At 33.6% G+C, this 20,607-nt stretch overlaps 1 pseudogene across 1 annotated transcript; it reads left to right on the top strand.

The window, feature by feature from the left end:
* The first annotated feature begins 736 nt into the window (after positions 1–736).
* LOC309614985 (nucleophosmin pseudogene) lies at positions 737–19,762 on the top strand (annotated as a pseudogene). The gene has a single exon. The product of its transcript is annotated as a nucleophosmin pseudogene (transcript).
* The last annotated feature ends 845 nt before the right edge of the window (positions 19,763–20,607 follow it).

Below are 20,607 nucleotides of genomic sequence, written 5' to 3'. Positions count from 1 at the left end.
TAAAATCTAATTTTGAAAAATGCAATAGCTAAAAGTAAAAAAAATCAATCAGTAGAAATATATTCAAGTTAAAGAAGATAGACAAGAAAAAATATGACAAATATATAAAATATGTTTATTAGGTAGAGGGAGTATAGTGAATAGCTTTAACAGTCATGTTAGTGAAGTCTCAGACAGGACATACTATAGAATGGGCCTGAAGCAATAGTTTAGGAAATACAGGCCAAGACTTTTCCAAAACTGACAAAAATATCAAATCATATATTAAATAAGCTATGAAAATATTAAGAAATATAAGGAAAATCACATTTAAAAAAATAATAGTAAACTGCTGGAACCAACAGAAAAAATGATGAGATTAGCTTAAATTGCCAAAAAAAAAAAGAGAGAAAAAAGGAAAGATAAAGGTACATCTCCAAATATGTTAAAAGAGAAACAATGATACTGAGACATGACTTTTCAAAATAAAAAAATGGAAGCCTGAAGACAGTAAAATTATATCTTTAAATTGCTTAAAGGAAGTGAAGTGACTGCCAACATAAAATTTAAAAATTGAAAAAGAAATATGAAATTGAAATACTTTAAGAAAACAATGAGGGAAATATTATATTCATATATTCACAGAGGAACTACACTGAAAGAAATACTAAAGTTATGTCATCAGATAGAACAAAGATCATTCTAGATGCAAGACAGAATAACAATCACTGTGAAGATAAATATCCAGAGAAATCTGGACTAACAATTGTAATTGTTTATTAAAGTCTTTGGCTATATGTGACTTCCACAACTGGAGGATTGTGAAGAAGGAAGTACAAGATCTAAGGCCTCTCACCATTCATTTTTGGTTATGCTATATTTTTTCATTTGAGAATCAAGAAAAGTACATTTATGTTTATTGATATTTCTACATATCTGGTCCAGGCATTTGATCTCTCAGGAAAATTAAGAACTCTTAAATGACGTTTTTTTACCTGATACAAAATAATCCATTAGGAACAAGTTTTCAGCTTCTCATTGTCTACTACTCCACTAGTATTAAATTTTTTGTTTATTTCATTCCATATTATTCTATTTATACACATTAATTTATTGCAATGATACTGTAGACATAATTCTATACCTCAGATTTGTCAGTGATGTCATGTTTTAAGCATCTACCTATGGAATTTTTTGAGTACTGTACATGCTATGTTGTTGCTCTGTGCTATTTATATGACTTGGTGAATAACAGTTGGCCATGACTTTCCAGGTCTTGAGACTAGCCAGACAGAATTCAGAGACCTGAAAATAACTCTTCCACTTGATTATTTTACTGATATTAGTGGGAAAGTAGCAATACAAACCTTTTTAAAGGACCAGTGTTTAAGTTTACTGTAAAAATTAAAAATTAGAATAGAGTACATAAAATATTAATACCACATTGTACTACAATTTCAGTTCTACCTTTTAAATCATTGTTTTATTACTGAAAGGTATTCATGTTAGGTCTTTGGAAATATGAGTTTTTAAATCTAATTTATTATTTATATAATGATCAATTATAGGAAAATAGTGAATGAGATACAATTAATTGCTTAAATCATGCTACACAAATTTACAGAGAATCACATGGAAGAGAAAACAGCATTTTCAAATGAAGGGCAAAATTATGAAAATAAATGTTGTAACTTCTAATAAAATTTTCATTTATCTCTAAAGCATCAATTATCTAATTATCATTATCTTAAAGTTTCCCAAAAGCAAATGCAGTAAGGGAAACCATTTTTCAGTTCATTAAAGTTGGTTACCTGTGGGCAAATAGCCATATCTCAAACACTGTAGTGTTTTATGTATCTGTAGTGTGGAGATCTGTCTTCTACAGACTCTCTATCAAAATGGTTTCCCTGCAAAATTGTCCAAAACTGTCATCACAATGAAATACTTTCCATATTAATTTGATTTTTTTTTAATTTCCAGGAGAAATATAATGATATATTTTAAGCATGAGAAAGTACATTTTTCATCGTAGCCAATTTATTTTTTTCTACTTCAAAAAGCTATAAAATGTTGCCTGGTGTGATTCTGTCCTGCGAGGCTATTGTCTGGAACAGTAGTTTACCTCCATCTGCCTTCTCTCCCACCTAAGTGTGTGCCACCACCCCATGGAAGATTCCATGGAAAGGTACATGAGCCCCTTGAGGCCACCGAACTATCTTTTCAGTTGTGAACTAAAGGCTGACAAAGATTACCTCTTTAAGGTGGATAATGATGAAAATGAGCACCAGTTATCTTTAAGAACAGTGAGTTTAGGGACTGGTACAAAGGATGAACTGCACATTGTTGAAGTCGAGGCAATGAATTATGAAGGCAGTCCAATTAAAGTAACACTAGAAACTTTGAAAATGTCTGTATAGCCAATAGTTTCTCCTGGGGGCTTTGAAATAACAACAGCTGTGGTCTTGCAGTTGAAGTGAGGCTCAGGGTCTGTGCCTATTAGTGGATAGCACTTAGTAGCTGTGGAGGTAGATGCAGAGTCAGAGGATGAAGAGGAGGAGAATGTGAAACTCCTAAGTTTATCTGAAAAGTGTCCTGTACTTAGAAATGGAAGCAAGTTTCCACAGAAAAAAGTAAAACTCACTGCAGATGAAGATGAAGACGATGATTTTGATGATAAAGAAGCTGAAGAAAAAGCTCTGGTAAAGAAATCTCTATGAGATACTACAACCAAAAATGCACAAAAATCAAACCAGAATGGAAAAGACTCAAAACCATCAACACCAAGACCAAAATGTCAAGAATTCTTAAAAAAAAGTGTGGGGTGGAACTCCTAAAATACCAAAAGAACTTAGTTCTGTAGAAGACATTGAAGCAAAAATGCAAACAAGTATATTAAGTGCATTGGACGATGCTGGGCACTACTGGTAAATCAAGCCCAGAGAGGAAGAGAAGAGATAAATATAGCCCATACTGAGTATCATCAACAATTCAGACTGAAGTCTTCTATTTTAATCTCAATCCCCTTTCCTGATTTGCCACTCACCCACACCCTTTCCAGTCTGGAAGCAATCTCACTCTTGATCTCCTAAAGCACATTATTTTGACTGCTATGATTCAGTGAACCTTATACTTTGCTTTCTATTACTTGTGCATTTGCCTCACCTCTTTGACCATGTCTTAATCACCTATGCATCGCCCTAGCTGCTTAATAAATATTTGAATACAACATAATAAAAATAAAAACTATAAAATGTTAAGAATATAATGATAAATCACGGTAACTGAGAATTAGGGGCCATTCCCTTACTGAACTGCTTTTTTGGATAATTCAACAGAGTTTTTACTACTTTGCAGTGTAACAATCTGAGAGCTGTTTGAAATACTGTATAGTTTAAATGACAGAGTCCCTTTCTCTCATTTACATAAGTAGTACAGGCTTGTTAACTGAGTTCAACATTTTCCTTGAAACAATCCTTACAAAGCAACAGAGGCATTAGTAGATTTTATATAAAGATTTAAATTACAGTTATTTAGTGTTTTTTTTCACAGATGTAAAATAAAATCAAATAAACCATTTGTGTAGTTAATTAAAGCTTTCTTTTAATATATCAAAGAAAGCAGTATTTGGGGGGGATCAAAGGAAATTTTATAAAAATTTTCAAAGGCTAGCTTGCTTAAAGCTGCTTTCTTCTCTTAAATCGCCCATGCCTTCAAAAAGGTATATCATATGGAGGTTTCTGAAGGAGTAAGCAGAAGTTCACATATCATACATTTACTTGGATATCAAGCAATCTAGAAGTTCAGAACCCAAATCGAAGGTTAAATAATGTAACTATAATGTTCTTAATTGCATATTTCTTTTACTCTTTTTGGTCTTGTTTTTCTTTACCTCTGTTTATCCTCCCTTGATCAAGTTACCTATCTATCATGTATCTAACTATCTACCTATCTATCTATCTATCCTTTAATTTTGCTTATACTTCTTGTAACTTCAAATCTGTATGTAATGAGGCAAAAACAAAAAAACTCACAAAAAATCTTTTAGGCTTAAGTATTTAATGAGAATTTATATGGACTTTTCAAAATCTATTCCATTAATGTGTTTTTACAATATAACAACACAATACCACAATTCATTGAGATTCATCAAAATTAAAAACATATGTTTTGCCTCATTATACTCTTCTGAATACATTGTACTCGAGATGTTAAGACCAACTTTTGCTTTTGTTAGGAATGATGATCTCATGAAAATGAGCATTTGATTTGTAAATATCACATAAAAATAGATGTAGCAAAATTTCCAATTGCAAACAATTTTATAAGGGAATGATGATTATAGTTTAGTTTTTCAATTAAAGAATACTTTAATATAAATGATGCTACCTTTCTAACATTTAAATTAAGAAATTAACATAAACTAATATACTAATTGATATCAAATCAGTCATTCAGACTTTTTAGGTAATCTGTACGATTTGTTTTACTTGAACTACTATTAATAAGTGAATAAGAATAAAATCTTAAAAACATGTTCTTTAAATGAGTTAATGTTAAAATGAAATGTTAAAAACTGCATATAGTTGACAAATTTGATTTAATTAGATAATAAAAATATCTGAATTATACCTTTTACACAATATAATCACAAAATACAATATGGAATCGGAAATTTTTTCCAAAAAACTTGCAAATACAATAAAATATATTTCATATATTCCTTTTACTTGAACAGGGCCATTAAGAAGCAGTGATGACACGATTAGAATTTTTTCAATATCTAACGTGTGCCACCATATTCATCTCTTGTGATAATTTCTGTAATGTCGGCTTTCTTTTTTCTCTTTTTTCTTTCTTTTCTCTTTTAAAATTTATTTTTTTTTTAAATTTTTGGCTGCATTGGGTCTTTGTTGCTGCACATGGGCTTTTTTCTGGTTGTGGCGAGCGGGGGCTACTCTGTTGCGGTGCGCAGGCTTATTGCGGTGGCTTCTCTTGTTGCAGAGCATGGGCTCTAGGCACACAGGCTCAGTAGTTGTGGCACACGGGCTTAGCTGCTCCATGGCATGTGGGATCTTCCCAGACCAGGGATTGAACACGTGTCCCCTGAATTGGCAGGTGGATTCTTAATCACTGTGCCACCAGGGAAGCCCTCTTTTTTCTTCTCTCCTTCCCTTTTCTCTCCCTCCCTCCCTTCCTTTGTCCTTTCCGTTCTTCCTTCTCCCCTCTCCTTTTCCTCCTCCTTTTCTTCTTCCTCCTTCTTTCTTTTTTTCTTTTCTTCCTCTCTCTTCCCCCATTCTCATTTTTTTTGAAATTATTATATGTCAAGAACTCTTCTATCTATTGTTGCTAAAAGCTGTGCACAAAGACTAATCTTAAACTTATATTAACATTAATGCAGTATTATTTCAGAAACTGAGCAGTGTTGTGGTGAACATAAAATAAATCGATATCATAAACAGTTACTGGAAGAGAAAGAGCTCGATTAGCTTGCTTTGAATAAGATATTTGAGATTATGCCTGAATGCTGAGAGAAATGCAACAATGAAATGATCCTAGGGTTAGTGCTCTAGGCTCAGGGAAGACATATCCAGCACTAAATCCCTAGGACTGAAAAATCTAGCAGAACTGAAGGATCAAAATGAGTAGTCAGTGGGAAAGGGCATGAGTACTGGAAAATGAATTCAAAGAGGTAGTCTAGTGCTAAGTAGATGATGAAATCACTAACTAATTTTGTTCCTCAAATAGCTTACTTTTGCCTCTTATTTTCCCTTTCTTTTTTCCTTTTCTAATTGAGAGAGTCCCATAATTTTTTTCCCACTATTTCTACTAAGATTTTTGTTGGTGTTATTATATTCTTAACAACCAAGATACATTTCTTGTTTCTACTCCTTTTATAGTACCTCATTATTGTTTCATGGATATAATACCCACAAGAAAAGCCTGTTTTCCTTCAGGCTTACAGTATCTATTCAAAACACTGTTTTCAAATTAATAAGATCATTTTTTTTTCTTTTTCAGCCCAACAGTGGCATCATTAATAAATTTTAAATTCAGTGAGATTCATTTTTAATCTTTAATTCCATCTTCATTCCATGCAGTGGATTTAAAAGACACATATAAGAAAATGTACTTTGTGTTGTATAGTTTTATGGGTTTTGAGAGATTCATAGAATTGTGTATCTCCAAACACAATTCCATATAGAATAGTTCCATCTCTCCAAAAACTCATTCATGATGTATTTTTGTAGGCAACTCCTCCTCCAGCTATCCCTTTTTTTAACCTTATATTTTTTTTCTTATTTCAGAATGTCATATAAAGGTGATCACACAATAGGTAGCCTTGTGTGTCTGGCTTCTTACAACTAGAAAGTTCCTTAAAGGATCATCTATGTTTGTATGTGAATCAATAACTTTTAAAAAATTGCTGAGTGTATCCCATTGTATGACTCTACCACAGATACTTAAACTTTTGGGTAGTTAAAGGATATTTGACTTGTTTCCAGTTTTTGAGAATTATGAATATAGCTAGTATAAACATTCACATATTTGAATGAATTAAGGTATCTGAATGAATATATGGTTTTATTTCTCTTTAATAAATAATGTAAATAATGGTAGGTATAAGTTTAACTTTATAAAATATTGCCAAAAATTTTTCCAAAGGGGTTCTGCCTTTACGAATTCCCATCAGAAATGGATGTTAGTTTCAGCTGAGTTTTCACTATATTCTTGTCAGCTCTTGGTAAAGATAGATGATAGATGATAGATAGATAGGTAGATATATAAATATAGGTAGATAAATAATTATGTTTACATATTTATGACACATACGTATTATTTCAGCTATTCTCAATGTGATTATAATTTGCATTTCAGTAAGGACTAATGATCCAAGCAACATGTCATGTGCATACTGGCCATCATTTGTTTATCATCTAAAGTTACTATATAGAACTGTCAATTTTGTGCAAGTGTTTCTATTGAGATAAGTGGTATTTTTAGATTATTCATATATAATATAATTATTTACATGCTTGGATTAAAATCTTGTAGAATTGTTTTGTTTCCTACAAATTCCAATTATTCTTTGGTTCTATCCTCTTGTTCTATTTCCTCTTGTGTTCATTGCTTATATTCTATTTCCCCTACTGATTTTTTATTTACACTTCTATTTTTATTCACATAGTTGTTGCTGCAGGATATATAATATGCATCACTATTTAGTCAGAACCTATCTTCAAATATTAGCATGCTGCGTCATTTGTAATATAAGAACTTTATACCAATATTTTACCAATTCTCTCCCAACGTTTGCATTATTGTTGCCATACCTTTTACTTTCATGTGTACTATAAACACCAAATATGTTGACATATATATACACCAGTATTATTTGGATTAGAAAATAAGTTATATTTATAGGACTGAAAAGTAAGAAAAAATAATGTTATTTAAGTTCATTTATTCCATTTTCAGTGTTCTTAATTTCTTCTGGTAGATCAAAACTTACGCCTGGCATCACATTCCTTCTTCCTTAAGAAATTCCTTTAATATTTCTCATAGAGTGAGTGTGTTGGCAATGAATACTTTCAGTTTCTGTTTGTTGGATAAAATTCCTAACTCGTGTTTCTTTTTGAAGAATTTTTCACTGGATATATAATTCTGAGTCACAGGTTATTTTCTTTCACCACTTTATAAATGTTACTCCATTTTCTTACAGTTTCTGATGCTATTTAAAAAAAAAAAAATCCAACCTAATAGTCTTTGTCATTTAATTGCTGTATTTACAACGTTCATATTAAAGTCATTTTTGATATAGTTAGTTTAATATCTAGCATATTTGTAACTGCTTTCAATTCACTACCTTTGTTCTTTGTTTCCTTTTTTGTGTTCTACTCTTTTTCTTCCTTATCTGGTTTTAACTGAGCAATCTATCAGATTCCATTTTCTCTCATCTCTTAGCATATCAAGTATATTTAAAGATTTTTTTAGAGGTTGCAATATACATTTATAAACTAATCTAAATCTACTTTCAAATGACATTATACTGCTTCATGAGTTGTGAAGGCACCTTACAGCAGGACATTCTCATTTCCTTCCTTCTGTCCTTATAATATTGTTGTCATTCATTTCACTATCCATAATCTACCATCCAATATATTATTACTATTATTTTGAACAAAGTTTTCTGTGTTAGACCAGTTTAGAATAAGAAAAATGAAAGATTTCATTTTACTCTCATTTATTCCTCTTTAAATACTCTTCCTTTTTTGTGTATGTCTGAGCTTCTGATCTTATCATTGTCCCTCACTCTGAAGAACTTCTTTTAACATTTTTTGCAAGGCAGGAATACTCTCAAGAAATCCTCTCAATTTTAGTTTTTCTAACAGTTTTTATTTCTCTTTTACATTTGAAGAATAATTTTGCTGGATAAGAATTCTAAGTAGTTGTTTTTTGTTTTCTTTCACCACTTTAAACATTTCAGTCCACTCTCTTCATGCTTGTATGGTATCTGAGAAATCTGATGCAATTCTTATCCTTCTTTCTCTGTAGGTTACATTTTTGGTTTTGTTTTTGTTTTCCTCCTCTGGCTTCTTTTTAAGATTTTTTCTTGCCTTATATTTTCTGCAGTTTGAATATAATTTGCAGGTATAGATTTTTTTAGAATATATCTTGCTTGGTGTTTCTTGAAATTCCTGGGTCTGTGGTTTGGTATCTGTCATTAATTTCGGAAAAGTATCAGTCATGATTACTTCAAATATTTCCTTTTATTCCTTCTTTTCCTTCGGATAATCCCATTACACATGTTACACATTTTGCAATTGTAATTGTGACTGAACATTACATATCCATTTTTTATTGTTAACCTAACCGTTAGTACCTCTAACATATTAATCATAATATTTTAAAGACTCATCTAAGATTGATTTTGTAATTACTTTATCTTTGAGAGTGTTTTTTTTTTTTTTTTGTCTTGATCTTTTGTATGCCTTTTGTATGTTGCTGAAATCTGGACATCTTGTATAAGACAATGAACACAAACATAAATCACTTTTATGCCTGGAAATGAGCACACATTTCTTTCTGTTAGGCTTTTAGTACAAGCACTTGAGCAAATTAATTTAGGAGTTGAAATTCAAATTTTCTCAAAATAAAGGGGAAACTAAAGCAATTTAATTATCTACATTTAGACACTTTAAAGTGTTTGACCATAGTGATGTATGAAAGAAATGGTAAGTTTATTCTGATGGTAAGTTTATTTTACATATATATGTATATGTACATATTTATATACAAAGTAGAATTTCTATGAGAGAAGTTGCGGCAATAAGAATAATCTTACATAGATGGTTTCAACATAAGTTACCTAAAACCTTATTAGAAGGATATATCCTCAGTGCTTGGGGCAGAATCAACTTTCTCCCCATTCTATTCAAAATGAGGTATAGACATTTTTCTGCTTTTTGATATTTCTTCATGATTTGATTCTCTGAATTTCAGATCAACTGTAAATAGACTCACAGTTAATTTTCTGTGGACTAGGAAAAATCTAAAGTCAGTTATGCAGAGGAAATCCTTTAGAAACTTGCTACTCGAACTATGGTGTAAAGACCAGCAGCCTCAATATAATCTGGGTGTTCATTAGAAATGCAGACTATCAAACCTCACCCCAGATCTACTGAATCAGAGTATGCATCTCAACAAATATAGGTGAGTCAGTATATTAAAGTTCAAGAAAAACTGCTTTAAAGGACAAATCAAAACTTGTTCTAATGGTAATCACTTTCAGTGTCTAGTCCCTTCAGGATATTCAGGATTTCATTTGTCCAAGAAATATACATTTGATGGAAACAGGCTGAAAAAAAATTCCAGTAGAAGCCCTGTAGCATTCAAATAATACTAAATGATCATGATGATTTCACTATTATCACTTTACTTTTCTACACTCACAATCCAAAAGGGCCTTCATGGGCTCAAAATAATTCTGCTGCATTTAAACTGGTTAGCCTTTCAGAACAGAGAGATCCAGGGCTCTGTATGACTTTATCATTTAAAAATAAACCCAGTTCATGTATCACACAATTATATAGAAAAAGACAACAAAGCTCTTTGTCATTATTGGAAGCCAAATTTGAAAAATGATCTCCCTAGTGCAGATTAAATTGTTGAGACTCTAAAGTTTTGTTTCCTCTTCTTTAGAAAATGCATTCACACATCATTTTGAGTAAAATATAACGGATTCTATAACTAAGTTCCCAACCCAAGGTGAAAGTCGTACTTCATATTTATTCTAATTATAAGGTAATACCATGAAGATCTATTCTAATCAAAGTTGTATCTTTTTTAGTCTATAAAATTTGGCAACTAATATCTGGATAAACTGATAACCTGATTATATACTCTGAAATATCACCTAAAATTCTACAAGTCATAATCTCTACATTCTCAACAACACTAGTTAATAGGTTTTGTATCATATTTTGGATCACTGAGAAGACATATTTCAATCTGAATGGTTTAAGAGCACAAGGTCTGTTGTAGTTAAATAATACAGAAAGGGATGAATAATTACACTTACACTCTATTTATTGACATTTCTAAATTATGTGTCACTACAGGGTAACAGAGTAAACCATTAGAATGGCCATTTTTTATATCTTTTAAATCCTGCTGTCATGGAAAGCCTAGAGGCATTTTTCAGTGTTTACTTGTCAGTTTTTAGCTGTATCCAAGGATGGGCAAAATTCATCATTTTTTCTGTCCCAGAGTAATTCGCTGCTTGTGAACTCTTATGTTATTGTTTCAGTTTGGATAGATTTGCAATTCTTGCATTTTGCTTGAGACTGTAGTTGGGCTGAATCCTCAAATGCAAAGTAAAAGGCAGCAAAACCTGCCAAGTTTTCCCTAGCTTTGGTTTGAAATAGGTAAAGTCAGAAAATTTCCAAATCAAATTGGAAAAGTAAAAAATAGCCCAAGGGCAATAAAACCCTTAACTAAAAAAGTAGTTGGAGGCATCATCACAAAATTTGGGCAATACTGAATTATACACCAAGTATACAGAATATCAAGTTCCCTAATACAAGAATTGAGTGTCACTCATTCTATGTTCTTCTATTTTCATTGCATTGTTCAACAAATCTTTTTGCCTGTCACAAAGATGAGTCGAAATGAACTGTATGTGGTACAGAATACACCTATCTACTTGCTCTCAAATAACCAATATATCCTCTTCATAAACTTTCCCATTCTTAGTTTATTTTTAAAATGATGTATGACTTAGTCAAATATTGTCAGAAGTCTTAACTAGGTGGAAAGCCATATTCCAAAATAGTTATCCAAAAATTTACTTATTATATACAATCTCTTTTAGATTAACATCAGTATGACACTGTTATAGAACTAATTAAAAATAAACAGGAAAAACAAAACTATGAACAGTCACATAGCTAAGAAAACGTTTCTGATTTATCTCTGTACCAATTTTTGATCTGCTGTCAGGATAGCTCAGACCTGTTTTCATGATAATGAGAGAGAAGCAGGAGAGAGAGCAAAAATATGTAAGGCCTTCTGTGGCTTAATAGGTCCTGGCAACATGGCATTTCCACCTCATTCTTTTGTCTAATGCATAAATCACATATGCAACTCAAAAGGCCAACTCAGAATTTAAGGGGTAGGAAAATAGACTCCAGCTCTCTATGGTAGGAGAATAAAAGTCATAATTTAAAAGGTGAGAATGCTGGAAGGGGTGCAGAATTGGGTCCATTTTGCAATCAATCTACCAGAGCAATCTGGTAACAAAACTGCAGAGGGAGAATATAAAATCAAACTTCAAATACTATTATACAGTGGATCAAGAACATTTAATACAGGAAGAAATAATATATTGTATTTCAATATCACATATCCTGAATTGGAGTCTAGTAAAGTAACCACAGTTTCATAAAGTCATACAAATGTAGGATCCTTATTCAATACTTGAATGCTATTCTAGCATATCTTTCCTCTCCTTTGTCATTTTCCAAATTTATCTTATCATAGAAGTACATGGGAGCAGAAATGGTGAGCCATTTGAGTTGTTTGAAGACTAATCAGAAGTACACATCATTTGTTTGACATTTATTCAGTTATTTACTAACCTGGTAAATTGTTATTTATTTAGTTTAGGGGAGATGAGAGAGGATAGAGTTAGAATACACTCAGAACCACTAGCATCTAGTAGTTTTGTAGAAGAGATTTTAAAAATTAGAAGAATTAAAAATAGAAGGTGTCATATAGAGAACACAGGTGAAAATCATCAGCATCACTTGGTCCAGCCTTGAATTCATTGGTAAGGAGATGTCAGCAAGTTCTTTGATTCACTTACTCTCAATATCCTAAGGAGAGACAGACTTTCACGTGGATGCAACAAGATGCACCATGAAATGGACCTTTATAAGAGGGAGCATGAGTGTGACTTTACAGACAGAGAAAAGTAAGCCTATGTTTGTACACAAAGGCATTTGAGCTCAGACACCAGTAGTTTACAGATATTACTGGGAATGGCCACTGATAAACACATGAAAGCTTGGGGAAGTTCACTTTGGTCCAGACTCCCTGTTGTGTGGAAGAGAACCCCTTTTTCCAGCTAGCTGGTTCCCAGGAAACCTGGGAAATTCTCTGAGAGTAAATTATCAACCAATCCTTCTTGTCTTTCTGTAGCAGAAAAAGATTAAAGAAATTAAATAGACCATAAATTCTCCTTGACGTTAACTCCTGTATAGCACTCCAAAAATAAAAAATATGTTGTATTTTTGTGGGCAATAATATACATATCAGAAGAATATTTTTTTTCAGAACACTCGTCCTTTGCCAGGCTTTGCACATAGGTTATTTGTAATTTTCAAAAGCCAAACCTTCTAGGTGTGTATTATCTCCCCCATTTTAAAAGTAAGGAAATTAAGAGTAGAAAATTTCCATGCACCTTAAAGTCAGCAAATGAAACCCAAGATCCAAACCTACATCTTTATAAACTCCAAATCAAAATGATTGCCACCCTAAGATCTCATGCGTACAGAAGACACCATGCCTAAATTTGTAACACAGAGAGAGATAAAGATATTTCCTGGAAGAAATAAATGTTAATGAGAATGAATTTTAGTAAAGAAAATGATAGTAGTTCCTTTACTGACTAAACTGAAAGGTTGCAAGATAAAGAAATATAAATGGGATTGGCACTTTAAGAAAGAAAAAAAATCCAACAGAAAGGAAGAGATGACTATAATTAGTTACATCTAAATTCCTTTTCCATATCTTTTGGTCTAGTAAAATAATGATTTTCAAAGCACATGTGATAGTTCAGCCATCCAGATATTTACCACATATTACGCCTCCCAACATCCCACTTCCTAACATATTTGTATTATTAGTATTACCTGCATGAATATGAATGGCATGAATACTGATAACATACCAGTATAGAACCTGGTAGTGAAATGGTCTTATTGAAAGAGAGCTTCCAGAATGATTTTTGTGAGGCAATAAAAAGGATTTCAAAATAATCACACAAAATGATCTGCTATTATTCAAGATGGAGTAACAGAATATCCCTGCCCACTAGAACATCTAAAAATGGACAAAATATAATAAACATCAGTTTTACTGGACATGGAATAGTGAAAAGTAATGATCCATGAGTGAGGGTAAGCAAATTAGTTAAGACCAGTGTTTGTCTCAGCTCATTGCCTGGAAAGAGTTCCCAGACCACATGGAAAAGTGGGGAATCAAGGGAAAAGCTTGGAGGTCTACCTGGGTTGAAGAGCCCAATCTGGGTTATAGAGCCTAAAGCGGTTTGAATTGTAGGGCACAGTACCAAAGAGGAGAGAGCAGCACAGAGAGAGAGCTAAGGGGATCTGCAGAGGGTACTCCTCAATTCTTCACCTAGGTACTGATCAGCTAATGCCTGTGATGAAACTACTTGAGGGTGGGAAAACACTACCCAAAATGAGTAAAGGGAACAATACCTGGTGCTTTCCACTAGCTTTGAAATAGTTCCTTTTTTACCAGCCAAAGTAGATTACCTCATAATCCCTAGGGCAAATGAGTAGAGTTCCCAGAAGGGTACTCCCCTCAGTAGTGGGTCAAAATTAGCCCTAAATTATAAAGGTTACTCTGTTCCCACCTAAAAACCTTAAAAGCAAGCCTGAAGAAGATGAAACATAACCATATCTCACAGCAAAAATCAAGAACATGGATAGGAACATAAAATCATCCAGCACTCAGCAAGGTAAAATACACAACGTTGGGATCATATGTTTTTAAAAAAAATTATCAAGAATACAAAAAAGGAAAATACAACCTATAATAAGGAGAAAATCCAAACCATTCAAATCAGGCCAGAAATAATAGAGATGACATAACAATAAATAATAGCTTTTATTTTGTTTTGTTTTTCCAAATACCTGACCAACCAACCAAACTATTAACCATCGTCAAGGATTCAGTATGCATTTACCTGCATTAGTTTCCCAATCGCTGCTTTAAAAGATTAGCTCAAATTTAGTGGCTTAAAGCAACACAGATTTATTTTCTTGATGTTCTGGATGTCAGACATCTGCAATGAGTCTTAAGGGGCTCAAGTTAAGGTATCAATAGAGCTGTTTTTCTTCTGGAGGCTCTAGGAGAGAATTCTTTTTTTTTTTTTTTTTAAGTTTTCCAGTTTCTAGAGGCTGCCTGTGGCCCATCCTCCATCTTCACATCCACCTCTGTAGCATCGTCTCTACTCTGACCTCCTGCCTCCCTCTTATAAGAAACTTTGTGATTACATTGGGCTGTCTCAGAAAATCCAGGATAAATTCCCCATCTTGAGATCCTTACCTTAACCACATCTGCAAAGTCCCCTTTGCCATATAAGGTAACATATTTACAGGTTCCTAAGACTGAGATGTGGACATCTTGGGGGGCATTATTCTGTCAACCCCAGTATCTCTCCTTCTAGGCAAAGTGATCATTCAGATGTAGTTGACAAAATTCTTCCCACTAGGAGGATTTCATGTTACTCTTTTTTCCTTCAGTGTCACTGCAGAGAACAGCCGAACTGCTACAGCAGTCCACTCCCAACTGGTGCCAGCATAGTATACAAAAGAGGCTCTATTTCTTTCCCTCCTCTGTTCACCAGTCTTAGAGAACTCCTTATTAGGCAATATGCATGTACAGAAGGTAAGGTAGTAATGTGGCAAGAGGCTGTATCATGAGAGTCTGAGCCTGCCCACTCAACTTATTTATTACTTCCCAACATATTCCAGGCCAATTTCACACACACACACACAATTCTTATTTTATCACCTATGTATTTTATCTATCTATCTATCTATCTTTCATTTGATAGAGGATGTCTATTGCACATAATTAGCATTATGGCTTGATGCATCATGATGGCATCTCAGGTTTTAGGATCACTTGATACCCCATTATTAAGAATTCAGTCTTCAGCAGGGTTTAGTATCATGAGTCTAATGTGTCATAGGGTCTCTGTGGTAGGGTGGCTTGCATTGCTGTATAGACATGCTGTAGAGGTTTCTTTTGCTCTGAGCCCCTCTCATTTTTAGCAGTCTTACTCAGGAAATGGGTCAGAGCAGCATTATGCTAAGTGAAATAAGCTAGTTACAGAATGACAAATACTGCATGATTCCACTTAAATGAGGTATCTAAAGTAGTCAAACTCATAGAAGCAGAGAATACAATTGTGGTTGCCAAGGGCTGGGGGGTGGAGGAGAAGGGGAATTGTTATTCAAAAGATATAAAGTTTTAGTTGTGCTAGATGCATAAGTTCTAGACCTCTGCTGTAAAACATCGTGCCTATAATTAAAAATACAGTATTGTGCACTTCAAAATTTGTTAAAAGTGTAGTTCTCATGTTAAGTGTTCTTACCACAAACGAACAAAAACTCAAAGGGACACAAGAAAACTCTGGGAAGTGTTGCACATGTCTATCCCCTTGATTGTGGTGATAGTATCATGGGACTACACATATGATCAAACTCATCAAATTGAACACATTAAATATGTTCAGTTGTTTGTATGTCAATTATACCTCAATAGAGCTGTTTAAAAAATTAAAATTAAAATTAGAACTCAACCAAGAAGATGAATTTGTTTCTAATTTTCTTGGAAAAATAAAGTACCTTAATTTATTAATTGCTCACTGACCTTTCATTGCATGATACCTTCCTAAAATATTTCCAAGGGTAATTTTAATTATTTGATATTTGTCTTTTCTGCCAGCTTTAGTATCCAACTTTGAATAGGTACTATTCCATAGTGTGCTAGGATGGTGTAGACTGTGGAGAGCTGTCCAGCATGAAAAAAGGCTGTGTTCCATGTTACCTTAAAGCCTTCAGGTATAAGCAAAATGACACTTGAAAGCAAGCATGAGCATGGATTGATCAATCATTTCTCTCTGGCTATTTGACTGAATGCTATTACAAACCTATGTCTTATGACTGAGCCAACTGCTGACAGTGTAAATAAGCAGCATTTGCTGGTGGACATAAACAAGGGGAAAGGGAGAAGTTGGCATTATTTGTACCACAGATCACTTATCTGAGTGAATCCTGTCTGTCAGAAAGGGGCCAGAAGTCTTTGTCCTATATAATGGAAATTTAGCCAACTGAAGAGCCATCAGAATAAAAAGATGACACACATTTGAAATTCCTTCTAATGTTTGATGCCTGTTGCTCACTAACCCTTCTTTGTTTTCATTTTGGTTCAGTGTTCAGAGTCTAGGGACCAGCTTTATGTTGGTCTGTTCTCAAGTTCTGATCAGCATAAGGGATGTCTCTGTCTTCATGCCAAAGCTTTTACATTTTTCTATAACTATTGTGCTTTACCTTTCTTCTTTTTAAGGTTTTAGCCCTTGTTTCCTGCCTCTGCTTCCTAAACAGACACTTATTATTTAATTTAACCTGTTCAGAGAGCTGCCTGAGAGGAAGCTACTCAGCTACAAGTCATATGTACTCTTTTAGTTTTATATCTGAAAGCTTTAGGTGAGATTTGTTAAATGTTTCTTCTTAAATCACTATTTCACTTTGCTTAGCAAAAAAGCCTGTATATTTATTGGTCATCTTCCAAAAAATTCTTCCTTCTTGCCCTTGACTCCCTTGCCCTTATTTTCAGATGTTTTCCAAACCTCTAGTTTTTTTCAAATTTTCTCTTTTCTCTCATGAAAATCCCATCTGCTCTGAAAGTCTTCCCTGATATTTATCTCCAAATCTAGATTAGGGGTTCTCATCTATGCTCTTATAATATCTACCTTGATTTTTAGACAATTACCACAAAGTACTTTACCTTCTCTATTTTGCAGTAAAACTGCTGAAAGCAGACAAGGTTTCTATTTCAGTCCTATACTTGCAACATCTAAGAGCTAAGAGGAGAGTAGGTGATGAAATATTTCTAAATGACTTAATTATGGATATCAATTCTATTCAGAAGATATCCAAAGGCACATTTACCATTAGGATCCCTATCCAGTGTTCTATTCTCATGTTTTAAAATATTTTTTGTCCATTTTATAAAACTATGTTTAAGATAGTCCTGCCATTTTTTACCCAAACCAACTCTGTATTGGTTCTTGATAACATATTCTCTAAGCCCCACAAGTTTCATCATTTGGAATTGAATGTTAGACCTTTTTCTCTTTCCCCATGCCATCATGTCTGAGTAAATGATTCATTTTGTGGAATTCAGTCTCCTTTCTCTATTCATGTGGTAATACTGTAGATAAGATCTTATGTCTTTATTTCATGTACTATTGCAATAGTGTGCAATCTGGCCATTGCACTGTCAATATCTCTTTCACATGTGCAAATCCTTTTCAGGTAACACTTTCACTTTCTAAGCCACAGCCATACTCATGACATACATAAGTGTCAAAATCTTCCATATCCTCTCTACAAACTCTTTTCAAGGCATCTAGGTTGTATATGATACACTTCAACCTGGTCTCTGGGTATTTCTCCTCACAATCCCAAAGCAGAAAGAGTTTTGCATAATGGAAATGTTACTAATTTTGGTAAAAAGAATGTACTGTTTGGACTTTTGTTCTCCAACGATATATCTTTCTAAACTTTGGTAAATCCCTAACTTGTCTGTGGCTTGGTTTCTTTCTATAAAAGTAACATAATGTCACTTCTATTCTAGATTTTTGTGTGTGTCTAGAGAACATTTGATAACGCATGTAAAGCACTTGCAAGAGTGCTTACTGCATACTGACTGCTCACTTGGTAGCAGCTTTTACTATGTCCACCCATGATCTAAGCAAGCAGAACTATCCCTTAGTCCATATATTATACTATACTTTAGATATTCTGGATAGGAACACAGACCATTACTAAGTCTGTACTGATTTATACAACTATCTAAAAGTAAACGTGAATGTTTTCTAAATTCTCCATTGTTCCACTTTAGAGTTAAAGCCTCTCCCAAAAGTTGTCTATACTCTCTAGCTCTGTTTCCTACTCACTTCTTCCCATTCCATCTTGAACCTGCTCCAATCTGGCTTTGCCTCTAGCACTCATCAAACTACTCTTCTCTAGGTCACCAATGATAAAAATCATTTCACATAAAGTATTTAAAACATGGTCCAGTATGACTCTGTATCCAAGTGCTCTTAGCTTTATAGGGAAAGCAACAGAGTTTCCAAAAAATTAAAAATAACGATGGGCACAGTAAGGTCTCCTGGTCTTGAAGTACTTGGGTGAAATAAGTCAACCAGATTCATAGTACTGCACACTTTGTGTTATCCAAGAATTGCCACATTTTTCATGAAGATTGTCAAAAACCTGAGTTACTTAATAGCTATTCAAAATTTTATACCCTCTTACTTTCATAGCAGACTTTAACAACGATAAAACGGGAACCTTTTTCATCTATCATATGATAGCATAAAGTTTTCTTTTTCACATTGTGCTCTATCAGCCTTGAAGTAAATAGTGTTTACTCAGATTGAAGGAAAATTGAGCAATTTTGTATGGAATTTGATGATTGTTTATAGCTACGAAGAATGATACAAGCTTAACATTTCAATGTCTCCAAATGACAAAATCATTTGCAGTATTTGTACAAATAAGTAAATCTAGTCTTCTGTAACAATAATAGTCCAAAGCTTTCTGTTTGGGAGAAAAAGTGCTTTCTGGCAAAATCAAATTTCCAATTTTTTTAATACAAGGAGATATTTCATTAAGTTCATTTAATGCAATATAAGTGCCAAATAATTGAATTTCTCCCAACCCTTTTCTCTGAAACATTCTGGGTCTTAATTTATAAAGGTGACTGAATGATGACATGGAGAGGTCAATGCACTGAAAGAAAATTTTAATGTTACTCATAGTTGCCCTAGAAACAAGAGGCACAGCTCCAAGCACAGGGTCACAGGAGGAACACCAGGTTTTGGTCAGGAAGCAGAAACAGGATAAAGCAATAGGTTTAGGCTAGGGCCTTTATTAGGGTTTATGCAGGAAAGGTAAGACAGGGCTGGGTAACTGACTAAGGATTGGCTTGTTTGAATAATTTCAGTAGGCTATATATATGGGTGGTCCCTAGTTGCTTAGTGCCTGGCCCTGGGATGATTAAGACAGAGGAATATTGCCTCCTAGGGTGCAGGAACCAGAGGAGGTATGGCTCTCTTTTGGTTAGTTTGCATATCAAAGACACGTTTCCTGAGTCAATGCTATCTCTAAGAATTTACTTATTGGCTCACTCAGGGAGGGGCAGTCTGTACCTAGACTGAAAGCTTTTTTTTTTTTTTTTTTTTCTTTTAGGATGTCAGGACATCATAATGTACAGAAAATTAAAATTAAAAAAAAAAACACATGATGAATATACACACACACACACAACTATTTACAGTTGTTGTATCACAGGCAATTATCTGTTTTTACATGCCTCAACAGACGTATTTTGGCAGTGTATAAAACACGGCTTCACGGATTAAGGAATAGACTTATTGGACTTTGAGAAACTGAAGTAGATAAAGAACTACTAAGGGTCCTTTGGAAGAAATAGATTCCACGTCAGGGAATGGAATGGGACACTGTCCTGAGTTGGTTCATCCTTGGGGTGTTGAATGGGTAATCACGGAGATACAGTGCCCTGACTGTAACCATTCCATGTAGCTCCCAGTATCCTAAAGTAACCACAATAAGGCATCTCTGCTGTAATTCAGTGCACTAACTGAAAAGTTCAGTAATTTGTTGGATTAAATTTCCAGGTAGAACATTAAAAATAATTAATAAATCAGCCATTTCTGCCACAAAATAAAAGGAATAGAAGAAAGTTACTCTGGTTTAGAATATTACTTATAGAAGAAATGTTGTACCTTTTAGTAGTCTACACTGACACTGACACTACCTTTCTGAATTATTTTTTTCATACAATTATTTTCCTTAAGTCAGGGTAATACTGAGTAACTATATATTTCTGTGATTCTCTACTTAATATATGCCTTTATTACTAGATTATAGAGTTCCTAGGGCCTTAATCTCCTTTTTACTTTCCACAGTGCAGCTCAGTGCTTATCTATCTATCCACCTATCTATCTACTATCTGTCTATCTATCTACCTATCTATAATAGACTTTCTGACTTTCCACTGTTC

Source organism: Balaenoptera borealis (assembly GCF_965194805.1).
Source record: "Balaenoptera borealis genome assembly, chromosome: 17".
Classification (NCBI taxonomy): Eukaryota; Metazoa; Chordata; class Mammalia; order Artiodactyla; family Balaenopteridae; genus Balaenoptera; species Balaenoptera borealis.
Note: the sequence above shows the minus strand (reverse complement) of the source record. Positions and strands in the feature narration are given on the sequence as shown.